This window comes from Dromiciops gliroides, chromosome 4, assembly GCF_019393635.1.
Source record: "Dromiciops gliroides isolate mDroGli1 chromosome 4, mDroGli1.pri, whole genome shotgun sequence".
NCBI lineage: Eukaryota > Metazoa > Chordata > Mammalia > Microbiotheria > Microbiotheriidae > Dromiciops > Dromiciops gliroides.
In genome coordinates, this window is record NC_057864.1 from 173,184,395 (window position 1) to 173,197,599 (window position 13,205).

General features: G+C 38.7%; 1 non-coding gene across 1 annotated transcript; it reads right to left on the reverse strand.

The window, feature by feature from the left end:
* Positions 1–7,991: 7,991 nt before the first annotated feature.
* Positions 7,992–8,064, reverse strand: TRNAK-CUU. The gene has a single exon. It is a non-coding gene; the product is annotated as a tRNA-Lys (tRNA).
* Positions 8,065–13,205: the final 5,141 nt, after the last annotated feature.

Consider the following 13,205-nt stretch of genomic DNA (forward strand, 5'->3'; position numbering starts at 1 on the left):
GAGTACATGGAGGAGAGGAAAATATGAGGAGACTGGAAAGGTAGGAAAAGACATTGTGAAGGGCTTTAAATGCCAAACATTTATATTTTATATTTGATTCTGGAGGCTATAAGAGAAGCCACTGGCGTTTATTAAGTCTGACCACTGACATGGTCACACTTGTACTTTAGGAAAATCACTTTGGAAGCTGGGAGGGGGATGTATTGGATTGGGGAGAGGCTTGAGACAGGGAGACCGAGCAGAAGGCTATTTCAAAGTATGTAAAAGTATGTGGAGGGGGCGGCTAGGTGGCGCAGTGGATAAAGCACCGGCCCTGGATTCAGGAGGACCTGAGCTCAAATCAGGCTTCAGACACTTGACACTTACTGGCTGTGTGACCCTGGGCAAGTCACTTAAACCCCATTGCCCCGCAAAAATATATATATATATATATATATATATATATATATATATATATATATATATATATATATATATATATATTTAAAAAGTATGTGGAGAAGGGGCCTGTGACAGTGTGGTGTTTGTGTGAGTGGTATGTTCCTGTTCTGAAAATTCGATTCTGGGGCCTATCGAGAGAGAATCTCCAGGGAGAATTTTTAGTTCCCTAACAACCTCCACTTTACCTTATTTAATAAAGGTTTTTATGACTGGGGCAAAAATCAAGTCAAATGGTACCCCCAAATGGTATGGGGAGCAAAATCATCTATATGGTGCTCCTCCAAACCAATAGAGAAAAGGAATCATTTGACTCAGTTTTTTATTTTTTAACCTCTAGTTATGATAGACTTAGAGGGGATAGGTGCACACGTGTGTGTGTGTGTGTGTGTGTGTGTGTGTGTGTGTGTGTGTGTGACTCAGAAAGTACTGGAAAGGACTAGAATTTTTTAAAAAATCATAAAAGTATTTTATTATTTTCTAGTTACATGTAGAGATCATTTTCAACATTTGTTTTTATAGGATTTCTAGTTCCAATTTTTTTCTTCCTCCTTCCCCCCACCCCTCTCCCTAAGACAGCAAACAATCTGATATATGTTATATATGTACAATCACATTAAACATATTTCTGCATTAGTCATGAGAAAGGACTAGAATCTCAGCAAAATGCTTTTTTCTTCGTGTGGCTCTATCAGAGCTTCCATTCAATATTAGCAAGTTTGCTTTTGACTTCTGTAGACATTCTATATCCAGAAAGTCAATCCCATTGTGCCCTTGAAAGAGGCCGAACAATGAAGTTTTGAGGAAGAAAAGAAAGTAAAAATTTCAGCCCCCTCCTGCCTTCCATATGGTATGTTATTAAAGTGAGTTCAATTATGACTCTGTACAGGAATTGTTTGATTAGGTGTTCAGTCCATTTAATACTGCTTCCATCTGGACCCATCAGTCAGACTGTTTTTCAAAGAGCAGAAAAAAGAGGCCCCAAACTAGATCCTATGGAATTTTACTATCAACCTAGAATGATTTCCTATATCATAAAGATATTACTTATTCTCTGGCTGACAAGCAAATTACATTGGACCATGTGTGCCTGAGGCCAGAATCAGACCCACATTCAGTGACCAGTGATCAGTGACCAATCCCCTAGCTTGGGGGGGCCACAGCTGATCGATCCCCTCCTCAATCCCCTCTCCACCTGCTGCTCTATCTGCACTATAACTTGGAGATAAGCTTTACTACCCATCTACCATCTACTATTAACCCTATAGCTTCTTCTGTTTCCTCCCTATAATAATTAGAATTTTAGGAGAATCTTGTTCCCAGCCTGCACCTCTTTTTTATCTCATTCCCATCTCCCTCAACCCTACTCCATCCATGTCCCAAACTAGCCCTTCCTATGCACTATGCTATTCTCATTCCATGATGAACAAGCTCCCTTTCATCAGGGATCTACTTTTTTGCACCCTTTCCCTCTATTAGCCCTCACTAAGTCCTGACTCTGCTTTGATGACACTGAATCCTGAGCAATCTTTGCTGGCATTGGTGGCACCTTCTTTCACTCCCTAGTCATAACCAATTCTAGACTTTCTTCACCTTCATCTCTCAGTAACCTTTTCTCCTTTGAAGCCCACTTGGTCAAAATATTCTACTCGATCAAAATTATGGCATCTGTATTATATCAACTCCCAGGTCAATCTCCTTTCTTTCTCAAAGAGGACCTGGCTCATCATGTTCCTCCCCAATTTCTAACTTTATTCTAGGGAATTTTATCTCCATGTAGATGTTTCCTTTGTCCTGAGCTTCAGTCCTACATCATCAATTGCCTATTAGACTTTGCAAACTGGATGGCCCAAAGACATCTTAAACTCAACATATATAATACTGAATTATCTTTCCCCCAAACCTTCCCTTCTTCTAAAATTTCACATCTCACCCCCCCCCTCTCTCTCCTCTCTCTCCGACATCACTGTCCTTCCCTTTATCCAGGTTCTTAACCTTATCATTTTCCTGGACTCCTTATTCTCCTTCATGACCTACATCCAAACCAATTGCTATGTCTCAGCATTTCTACCTTTACAGCATCTCTTATTATCTGACATTTCTCCAGTCATGACATTTGCATCCTTAGTTCAAGACCTCATTGCTTTTCACCTGGATTCCCGAAACATCCACTTAAATGACCTCTGTGCATCCTAGCTCTCTCTTCTACAGTCTGTCTTCTACATCACTGCCAGAGTAGTTTTCCTTAAGCACAGATCTAATCAGGACACTAACCTGCTCAATCGACTCCAGTAGCTTTCTGGGATAAAATGTAAACTCCTCTGTTTAGCTTTTAAATTCCTATACAACCTGGTCCTCAGCTACCTTTCTAGCCTCACTGGATATTACTCCATTATCTAGTGAAATTTTTCTTCTCTCTTTTCCTCACATCTCACCCTTCCACACCTTCATACTGGCTGCCCCCCATGTTTAGGATGCACTCCTTATCTTGGCCTCATGGTGTCTCCCTTTTCCTTTGAGATGCAATTTGGGTACCGTATTCTTCAGGAAATGTTTTCTGATCTCCCTAACTGTGAACTCCCTTCCTTCCAAACTACCTTTTATTTAGCTATGTTGTATATAATTGAATTTATTAATTTAATAGTTATACTGTATATATTTCATATTTTCTTATCAGCTCTCTTATTAAAATGTAAGATCCCAGCGATTTTTTTTCCATTCTTTATAATTGTATCCCCTGCAACCTAACCCAGTGTCTGGCACAAAGTGTGGGCTTTCATTGATTAAATTGATGCTAGTCAGAATAAGGCACTAAACATTTCTGAATTTTCTTTCAGCACAAGGAGGAAGGATAAGTGGTTACTGAAAAGTCCTAATAAATAATAGAGAAAATTATTGCTTCAAGTTGTTATTCTGAAGAAGATCCACTAGAGAAATGCAAAGTATTCAGGGAAAGTTTAGAAGGGAGAAAATACTTTTAGATAGGGAGATCTGGGAAGAGTTCATGGAGGAGATGACATTTCATTTTCCTTAAATGAGAAGATTCAGGTACATTCGGAACTATTTCTTCACCTTTTACCATTGAACTATCTGAGCATAGCAATGAACCCACTTTTTTCTTATTCCAAACATATCTGTAGCATTTTTCCCCCACAGGGCATGGCTCATTTTGGGCTTTAGCCTCCTGACACCATTGTTATGTGGTTCATGCTGCTCTCTTGTATTTGTCCTTCCACTTTTGTATGTCTAGTTTTAAAGTATTCGCTTACTGGAAAACTTCTAATGAAGCCAAATAATATTCTTTAGTTTAAAGGGTCTAGAATTTGAAGAGACCTTACATATGTCATCCAACTTTGTCTTTTACAAACGAGGAAACCAAATCCCAGAGAGGTGACTTGCTAAAGGTCATACAGACAGTAAGTAGAAGAGCAAGGATTTTAATCCAGGTTTTCGTTACCATGATCCCTTGGGACCATTTAATAAGAATTTTGTTTTTGAGAGACTACCATTGCTCTTAAGTTACATTCACCTCAACTGACAGAGTCTTAATGCTGGGGAGGACCTCAGTGGTCACTTCATCCAACCCCACACCTTCCCAATTTCATGTGGTGTTGTTCAGTTCTGACTCTCTGTGACCCCATTTGGGCTTTTCTTGGCAAAGTTACTGGAATGGTTTGCCATGTCCTTCTCTTCCTGCTCATTTTATAGATGAAGAAACTGAGACAAAGGGTAAAGTAACTCACCCAGATTTGACTCAGTATAAAAAGGAGATTCATAGCAATTAAAAGTTAAATGTTAAATAGCAATATCTAAAAATAAAGTTAAATAGCAAATAAATGTTAAATGGACAAATGGACACTTTGAGGAGATGCTCTTTTTTTTTCTTTAATCACTGTTTGTTAAGGATGCTGCAGTGGGACTTATGTCAGGTAGAGGCTGAAACTGATGACCTACTGGATCCCTTCCTATTCTGAGTTTCCATGATGATCTTATTCAATTATAATATGATTATTCGGTTCTTCTTATCACTTGATATGGTCTGCTTACTCCATTATGAGCCTTACGGGGCTCATGCTACTCCTTTGTATTTGTCTTTCCTAGTTTTGTATGTCTACTTAAAAAATATGAGATTTAGGACAATTTATGCAGCCAAATAATTTCCTTTAGATCAAAGGATCTAGAAATGGAAGGGACTTTAGAGGCAGTGTCATTTCCTAGCTTTAAGCCATTCAGAACATTCCTAGCTGATCCTCCTTAGTACTCTGTATATCAGCAGTATCAACCAGAGATTTCAGATCTACTCTGCATTTTCCCACCGTATATAGCTCAGTCACAAGTGGTACAGAGCCAGAGCATCAATTAATCCATGTCAGGACATTATATGCACATATAATTATTTCATAGATGAGGAAACTGAAGCCCCAGAATGTTAAGTGACTTGTTTGAAGGTCATACAAGTAGTAAGTGGCAGAGGTAGTATTTGAACCCAGGTCCACTGACTACCCTGACTTTCTGTTTTGGCAATTACTACCTATAAAACCTTGGACAATTCATCTAGCCTCATCTATAAAATTGTCTGCTAGTGGATCGAATTGCAGGCCTGAAGTCAGGGAGACTCATCTTCTTGAATTCAGATCTGACCTCAGGCCCTTATTAGTGGTGTGACTCTGGGCAAGTCACTTAACCCTGTTTGCCTCAGTTCCTCATCTATGAAATGAGCTGGAGAAGGAAATGGCAAACCACTCCAGTATCTTTGCCAAAAAAATCCCAAATGGGATCATGGAGAGTCAGGCATGACTAAAATGACTGAACAATATAACATAAAATTGAGGGTGGGGGTGTTGGATAGGGTCACTGCTGAGATCTTCCTCAGTTTTAAATTTATGATCCTATGATGTCTAAGACACAAAAATTCATCCCCGATTAGGGTCAGTGTTCTTCCTCCCAAAGGAGCACACTCTTTTCTCCTCTGAAGCTAAGCTTCTACCTCAGGCTAGAGGAGATGTCATCTCTGACTTAATTAGCAGAGAATATAACTGAAAACTCCACTCAGCTCTGGCTGGGTTCTTCTTACTCTCAGCAATAAGATTGGATATCCTTAGGTTATTAGAATGTGATTTTCAGCAACTTTGGTCCTGAAAAAAATTTCATGTAGACCTAAAAGTAAATACAAAAGGATACTTTGTTGATGAATCAAAGTGCAGAATGGTTTGTACTGACAATATTAAAATATTATACAACTCCTTGGTTTCTCTCTTACACATACTAGCTGTGTGGCTCTGGGCTGGTCACATAATAACTCAGGGCCCCAGGCAATTATCTGAGACTTTAAATTTCTGAGAAGGTGCTGACCTACATTTGTAGAGAGAGTTTCTTTATTAGGGAGTTCTCTAAATAAACAAAATCATAAGTCCAGTCCCTAGCCTTATGATTTCATTTGGGAGGCAAATTGAGCTTTTGATGTATTTTCTGAGCTCTAATTCCTCATAACTTGGTAATGAAATAGGTTTATTTGTTTATATATATTGTTAGACAATTGGGGTTAAATGGCTAGCTGAGTCACATAGCTACTGAGTGTCTGGGGCTGGATTTGAACTCATATCCCCCCTGATTCCAGGGCCAGTGCTCTATCCACTGTGCCAGCTCACTGCCCCAAAATAGTTCATTTTGAAACAAAGACAACGATAAAGATTATTTGATAACTGACAACCACTTAGGTACCTTTTACCCCTTTCTCTGCAATGGTGGGGATTCTTGTTAGCAGAGAGCTTTGGAGATCTGTTAGGATTTTATCAATAACTTTTTAATGCTCTGCCCATTGACAAACAGACCCCACTCTGTCAATTGTACAAAAATAGCTATAACTTTAAGGGAACTCATACATCACAGAAAGAACAACTGCTTCCAGCCCTGGACTCCTTCTATTTTGTTGCGTGACTCAAGACAAAATTTTGAATCTTTTTTTTGTAAATGAGATAATATTTATAAAGTATGTAAAATTCCTGGCACATAAAAAGATCTTATTTTCTTCCTTTCCTTTCTCCTTGTTCCATTTCCCCCCCTAAACTTGCAAGGATCCACACTGGTCACCTCATTAGAATTTTGTGGGTTTGAGGTTTTCTAAGATGCATTGTTGTCATTAGCCTTGTGAAATACTGTCTAGCTCTGGGGAACAATTTAATTCTTTTTTTTTTAACTAGCCCTTACTTGCCTATGCTAAAAACAAATCATACATAAAACTGGGGCTGAGAACAGATAGGTCCCATTTTGGGATTAGCAGTATGGAGGCTTATTCTGTTGTGTGGACCAGTCTAAAAGTTGCTATTGCTCCCAGTATCCCAGTGCAAATTCTGTTCCTGGATAATTTTTTCAATTTTGTCTTGTACATTTGCCTCTGACCTTCTGCCAGGCTTAGATGTCTGAATGCTGACCCTTGGAATATGAACCTTATTCCTAGTCTGGTTTAGCACCCTGAAATCTGATTTCAGTTTTGCCTTTTGAGACTCAGAGTAACTAAATTGTTCTGTCCCACTGGCTTCATTTCTGGTTCTGACGTCTCATGGCCAGTCTTGCTCCATGTTCTTAGAATTTCTAGTTTCTTTCAACTCTCAGTTCAAGATCTTTCTCCTTTATGAAGTCTATCCCCTCCGCTCCTTCCAGTGGCTAGTGCCTCCTACCTCCTCCAAATAAAAAATTTTAAAAGAAAAATTTGATTTTGTATATAATTATATGTGTACATATTATTTCCCCAATAAAATGAAAGTCTCTTGAGAGAAGGGAATATGTAGTTTTTGCATTTGTATGCTAATCCCTTAGTACAATGCCTGATGTTCAGTAAGAGCTTTTGGAAAATGATTTGAGATGATGCTAAGAAAGTGACTAAAACTAAAACTGACAACCTTTGATCCCTCAAATCCCATTGCTAGTCATGTTTCCCAAGGAGATCAAAGATAAAAATAAAGGCCTCTTATACACCAAAATATTTACAGCAAATGGAAAGATAGATGACCTTTTATTAATGACTAAACAAATTGTGGTATATAATGGAAGTAAAAGAATATTACTATATTGTAATAAATGGTGAATGTGATGAAATCAAAGAAATATGGAAGACAAATGAGTTGGTGCAAAGTGAAATTAGCAAGAGACCAGCAAAGATGGTGGGGTGGGAGGAAATAATACAGTCCAGGTTTCCCCAATAACTACTCCTACAAAGACCTAGAAAGTACAGTGATTAGGAAATCCAAGGGGAAAAAAAACACACAATGAGGCATTCTTCCCTCCCCCCACACCTCCAGGTCAACCAAGGGAGACAGACAAAAGTCTATGGGCACTGAGGATGGGTCTATCCAGAGTGTGAAAAGCCTTTAACCCAGGAAATGAGAACTGAGATCTGTGGCTGTTCATTAGGGCAAGAAAGCAATAAAAACTAATCCCTCACTGATTAAAGCTCAGAGGCTTCTTTTTCTTAGTGGTCTGGGAGATATATGAGGGAAAAGTTAAAAGGGGGAGTTTAATGCTCATATATCCAATTTTAAGTCTCACAGTTTTGGCGCCCAACATGGGGCTCGAACCCACCACCCTGAGATTAAGAGTCTCATGCTCTACCGACTGAGCTAGCTGGGCCAAGAACCAGCACACCTAGAATTCACAGGAAGAGCACAAACTGTGTGCGCCACCATGGCTAAGTTGAAAAGGCAGAGAGCACGAACTTCTGTTCCTCCCTCAGTTTTAAGCTGGCATGCTAGAAGTTCCTTCAAAAGCTGCTTCAATAGCATGCGCTCAACTCTCAAATGATTCAGCTAAAACTTCCGTTTTTTACCACAGAGGGGTGGGTGGGCCTCACACTGTTGGGCTTGTTTTCTAACAGGAATAGGAGCCAGATGGCAGATGATCCCAGGGCTAGATCACAGATTTGAGAAAGGGACTTGCACCTAGGGGTAGTCTACCTATGTCTTCTTACCAAGGCAAGGATGAGTCACAGGCTTGATACCATGTAGTGGGTAAGGAACAGAAATAGAAATGTGTATCAGTCATGCAGTTTGGAACCTAAAACAGGGCCTCAGATTCAACCGCTAGTCTGATCTGGGGCCTGCATCTGAGTAACCAGGGAGAGATTCTGCAGTTCTGTCTCTATGGACCTATGCAGCCTTATGGCTAGCTTAAGGTAGGGGTGGGAGTAGGGGTTTGGGGGGGTGGGGATAGGGTTCTGAGGCTGGCAGCAGTCTACTGGATCTCCAACTAAAGACAGGTCTATAATTGTGTCTCTCAGCCCCAAACAAGAGTTAGGAGCTTGCAAAGCTTCAACCAGATGGGCAACAGTCAGACTTCACCTTATATTAGACAGCTTTGAATGCACTGAAATGTTACAGACCCTGGCTTTAGCTACCCCAGAAATCCTTGAAGACTGCAACATTCAATATCTAAAAATACAAAAACAAAAACCAAACAAACAAACAAAAAACACAACAAAAATACACACATCCTTCTCCCCCCACCCCCCAGCAACAAGACACTAGAGAATACATAGTAGAACTAAACAAGGACTAGACATTCAGAAGTGAGCTTAGCCTGACTTTAATACAAAGTCTTACTCTGTATTAATAATATTTGGGGAAGTAAGACTGGTAAGTGAATAAAGCAAAATAAGAAGAACTAAGACAACAATATACCACAGTGCCCAGGTCTATCTCTGGTTCTGATAGGTGAATTTTTTCTGTCTGGACCCAGTTCTTCACCTTAACTACTGACATCACATCATTGTGCACTTACCTCCCCTCCCCGCATAGAACTTTAGTTCTCCATTTTGTGTTGTTCTCCCCCATTTAGAATAAGCTTCTTAAGGCTAGAGAGTGTCTTGTTTTTATATCTCCATTGCTCAGCATTGTGATTGGTCATGTAATAAATATCTTGTCTATCTGTCTATTCATCCATCTATCATTCATCTATCTATCTATCTATCTATCTATCTATCTATCTATCTATCTATCTATCTTCTCTAAATCTTGCAATCTATTTAGAAAGAACAAAACCAAAACAATTTAAACTGAATGATATGGAATATTATGTGTTCAAATTTAGCTCCAAAGAAGAGATATGAGAATGTGACTCCCCTGATTTACCCCATCTTCTTTTCAGAAGTGGGTTTCTATGGGTGTGAAACTCTACTTAGAATATCAGATTTGGGGGGCAATATATTGGTTAGTTTTGTTGAATTGTTTCTCTTTTGTTTTTAAGAAATGGCTCTTTGGGAGGGGGAGAATGGAAGGATATATTGAGAAATGTGAATGGTATTTTTTAAAGGTGTCAGTAAAATATAAATTAAAACCGAGTTCAGTTAAGGTCTGTGTGAAAAGTTTATCTTATTTACCAAATTCTAGAGACTTTGTAGAAACAAAACAAAATGATGTCCCAGAGTCATCTGCAAGGAACATCATCCTGGTGATGTAATGGAGAAAAGGTTGGATTTGGAGTCAGACAAACTATTTCAAACCCTGGCCTTCCTATTTGGTATCTGGTACCTGGGGGCCTCACTTAACATCTCTGGGCCATAACATCTCTGGTCTTCAGTTTCATTAGCTATAAAGGAGAGACTAAGGTAGATAAACTCTCAGGTCCCTTCTAGCTCAAAATCGCTGATTCTGTGATCCCAGCCTTTCTTTCAGATTTTCCACTGTCTCTTCTCCAAGCATATTCTCTGGCCCTAGATAGCTTCCTAAAATGTTACTTTCATGATGTCCTCTTTTCTCTCCCCACTCTGGTATCAATACCTCCAATAAGACCACATTTTCTACTTTAACAAATCTAAACTCATCCCTGGACTTTTTTTTTTTTTACAGGGCAGTGAGGGTTAAGTGACTTGCCCAGGGTCACACAGCTAGTAAATGTCAAAAATCTGAGGCCAGATTTGAACTCAGGTCCTCCTGAATCCAGGACCAGTGCTTTATCCGCTGTGCCACCTAGCTGCCCAGACTTTGAATACTGTTTATAATCTGGCTCAGATCACCTATCCAACAAAACAATTCAAGCTAAGTGCTATGGAAGTATTATAATGACCAAACTTGGTTCCAAAGAAGAGATATAAGAAAGCACCTTACCTGATTTTTCCCACCTTCTTTACCTTTTTTACTCTCACTGTTTCCCAACACACTCCTGCTGTAGGGTGATTTCATTAATCCAGCACTGTGCCATGCTCAGTACCATCATTATACCTTCACTCAAGTTGCTCTTCACCTCTTCAGAATGCCCCTATCCCTTCCTTCCATTTCTCCCAGATTTTACCCATCTTTCAAGGCTCAAGTCACACTCTACCTGATCCATGAAGTCTCTGGCAACTACTTCAGAGCTTGCTGTTGGTTAGTTTTCTGAAATATGCTATCTATTTTCCCCTTAGTTGTCTCCTCTAGCACCTACAGTCTGGACTACAAAATTGATCACCTTATTATATTTGAGGAAGTGTAGTATGGCAGAAAGAACCTTGGATTTTAATGTGGAGTAACTTGATTCAAATCCTGACTCCATTACTTATTACTTTTGTGATCTTGGGCAAGTCACTCAAGCCTTTCTGGACCTGTTTCCTCATCTACAATACCAAGGGGTTAAAGTAGATCTAAATCTATGATCTTACATCCATTTCATATTTTGCTAAGAGGATTTTTAAAAAAAAGTCAAATTGGTGATTATATTAAATATGTTACATTTCATTGCTGGGATAAAATAAAAAATCCTTAGGCTGACCTCCATAAGCCCTCCACAGTCTACTTCTCAGATACCTTTCCAATGTTATTTCACTCTATTCTGGTGTAATGACATTATCTCTTCTCCCTCTGTGACATTCCATCTCTTTCCCCTGTCTCCTTGTACAAGTGGTCCCCCATATCAGGAATGTATGCTGTCTCACCTCCACTACATAGAATCTCTTGTCTACTTTTAAGCTCAGTTCAACGATACTTCCATTTAATAGCACTCTCTTTCTTGAAACCATGGTGAGTGAGGCATTGGAGTAACACTTTAATAAAGTAAACAAAATTCATACCAATTGAAAAATACACCAATGAGTTCCTTAGTGTTTGTATTTCAAATCTGATCTAATTTGATGCATCTAGTATATATAAGGTAATATATTAGGTAACAGGGATATGGAGGCACAATGAAAAATAGTTCCTGTCCATTCTATAAGGTAAGTGGGGCTTTATGGATATATGTTAATAGATACATATGCATAATAATGAAGGTGATGGAGACAGCATTAATAACCAAGGGAATCAGGAAAGACTTCTCAGAATAAGATAACACATGATGTGAATCTAGAAGGCAGCTGAGGATCCTGAGAGATGGAGGTGACGAGGAAATTCATGTTAAGGCTTTGGAAACAGCCCAAAGGCACCAGAGTGGAGGCTGGAGTGTCCAGTACATAGAATAGAAGAAAGGCCAATTTGGCTAGATTATAGAGCACATGAAGGAGAGTAACAGGAAATAACTATGAAAAGATAGGTTGGATCCAGATTATGGAAAGCATTAAGTAACCAATGGAATATTTTACATTTTATTCTATAGACAGTAGGGAATCACTGAAGTTTCTAGAGCAGAGGTGTTACATAGATGGCTTATGCTTCAGGAAAAATGAATTTGGAAATCATGTCACAATTGAATTGCAGAGCAGAGAGACTGGAGGCTGGGAGTCCAAATATGAAATGGTTGTACCAGACTAGGCTAGGTGATGCAAGGCTGAACTATGATGGTGGCCATGTGAATGGAAAGAAAGGTATGGTGTAGATAGAATCAACAAAAATTAATAACTGATTGCATATGGGGGTGGGGCAGTGAGGGAGAGATATCCAGGATGACTCTAAGGTTCTATACCTGAATGACTAGAAGGATGGAAATGCCCTTAAAAACAATAGGGACACTCATGTATAACTTATTTTGAATTGCTTGAGTTCCTGTGGGTGGAGGGTGGGAATGGAGGGGGGGAAGAGAAATTGGAACACAAAGTTTAAAAAAATTGATGTTAAAATTTTGTTTTTACATATATTTTGGAAAATAAAATTCTATTCATAAAAAAACCCAACAGGGACATTTGGTGGCATGGTGGGTAAGAGGAAAAAAAAATGTGTCCTGTTTGCATATGTTAAGTTTGCCATGTCTATTGAACATCCAGAAAGAGATATTTAATGGGTGGTTTGTGGTAAAAGCTGGAGCTAAAATGTAAAAGACTAGGACTGCATAGATAGATACATAGACAAGAAGGACAGATAGATAGATAGATAGATAGATAGATAGATAGATAGATAGATAGATAGATAGATAGATAGATTAGATAGATTAGATAGATAGATAGATCTGGATTTCATCTACAAAGAAATTATACTTGAAACAATAGGAATTGGTTCTCAACTGAAAGAGGGAAATGTATGCGATAGTCATTCATATTACAAAATCTCAAAATCTCAAAATTTACATAACTTACACAGTTTCCAAACTTCCTTGGAATTATATACAGGTGGACACATATATATGTGTAGTTATAAATATGTATATAGATATGGATATGATAGGGATAGGGATAGGGACAAGCATAGGCATAGGCATAGACATATGATGTTCCCTATAATTCCAAGGAATTTGGGAAACTGTAAGTTATGTAAATTTTGAGATTTTATAATAAGTAATATGAATGACTATAACATACTTTTCCCTCTTTCAGTTGAGAACCAATTCCTATTGCTTCAAGTATAATTTCTTTGTAGATAAAATCCAGATCTATC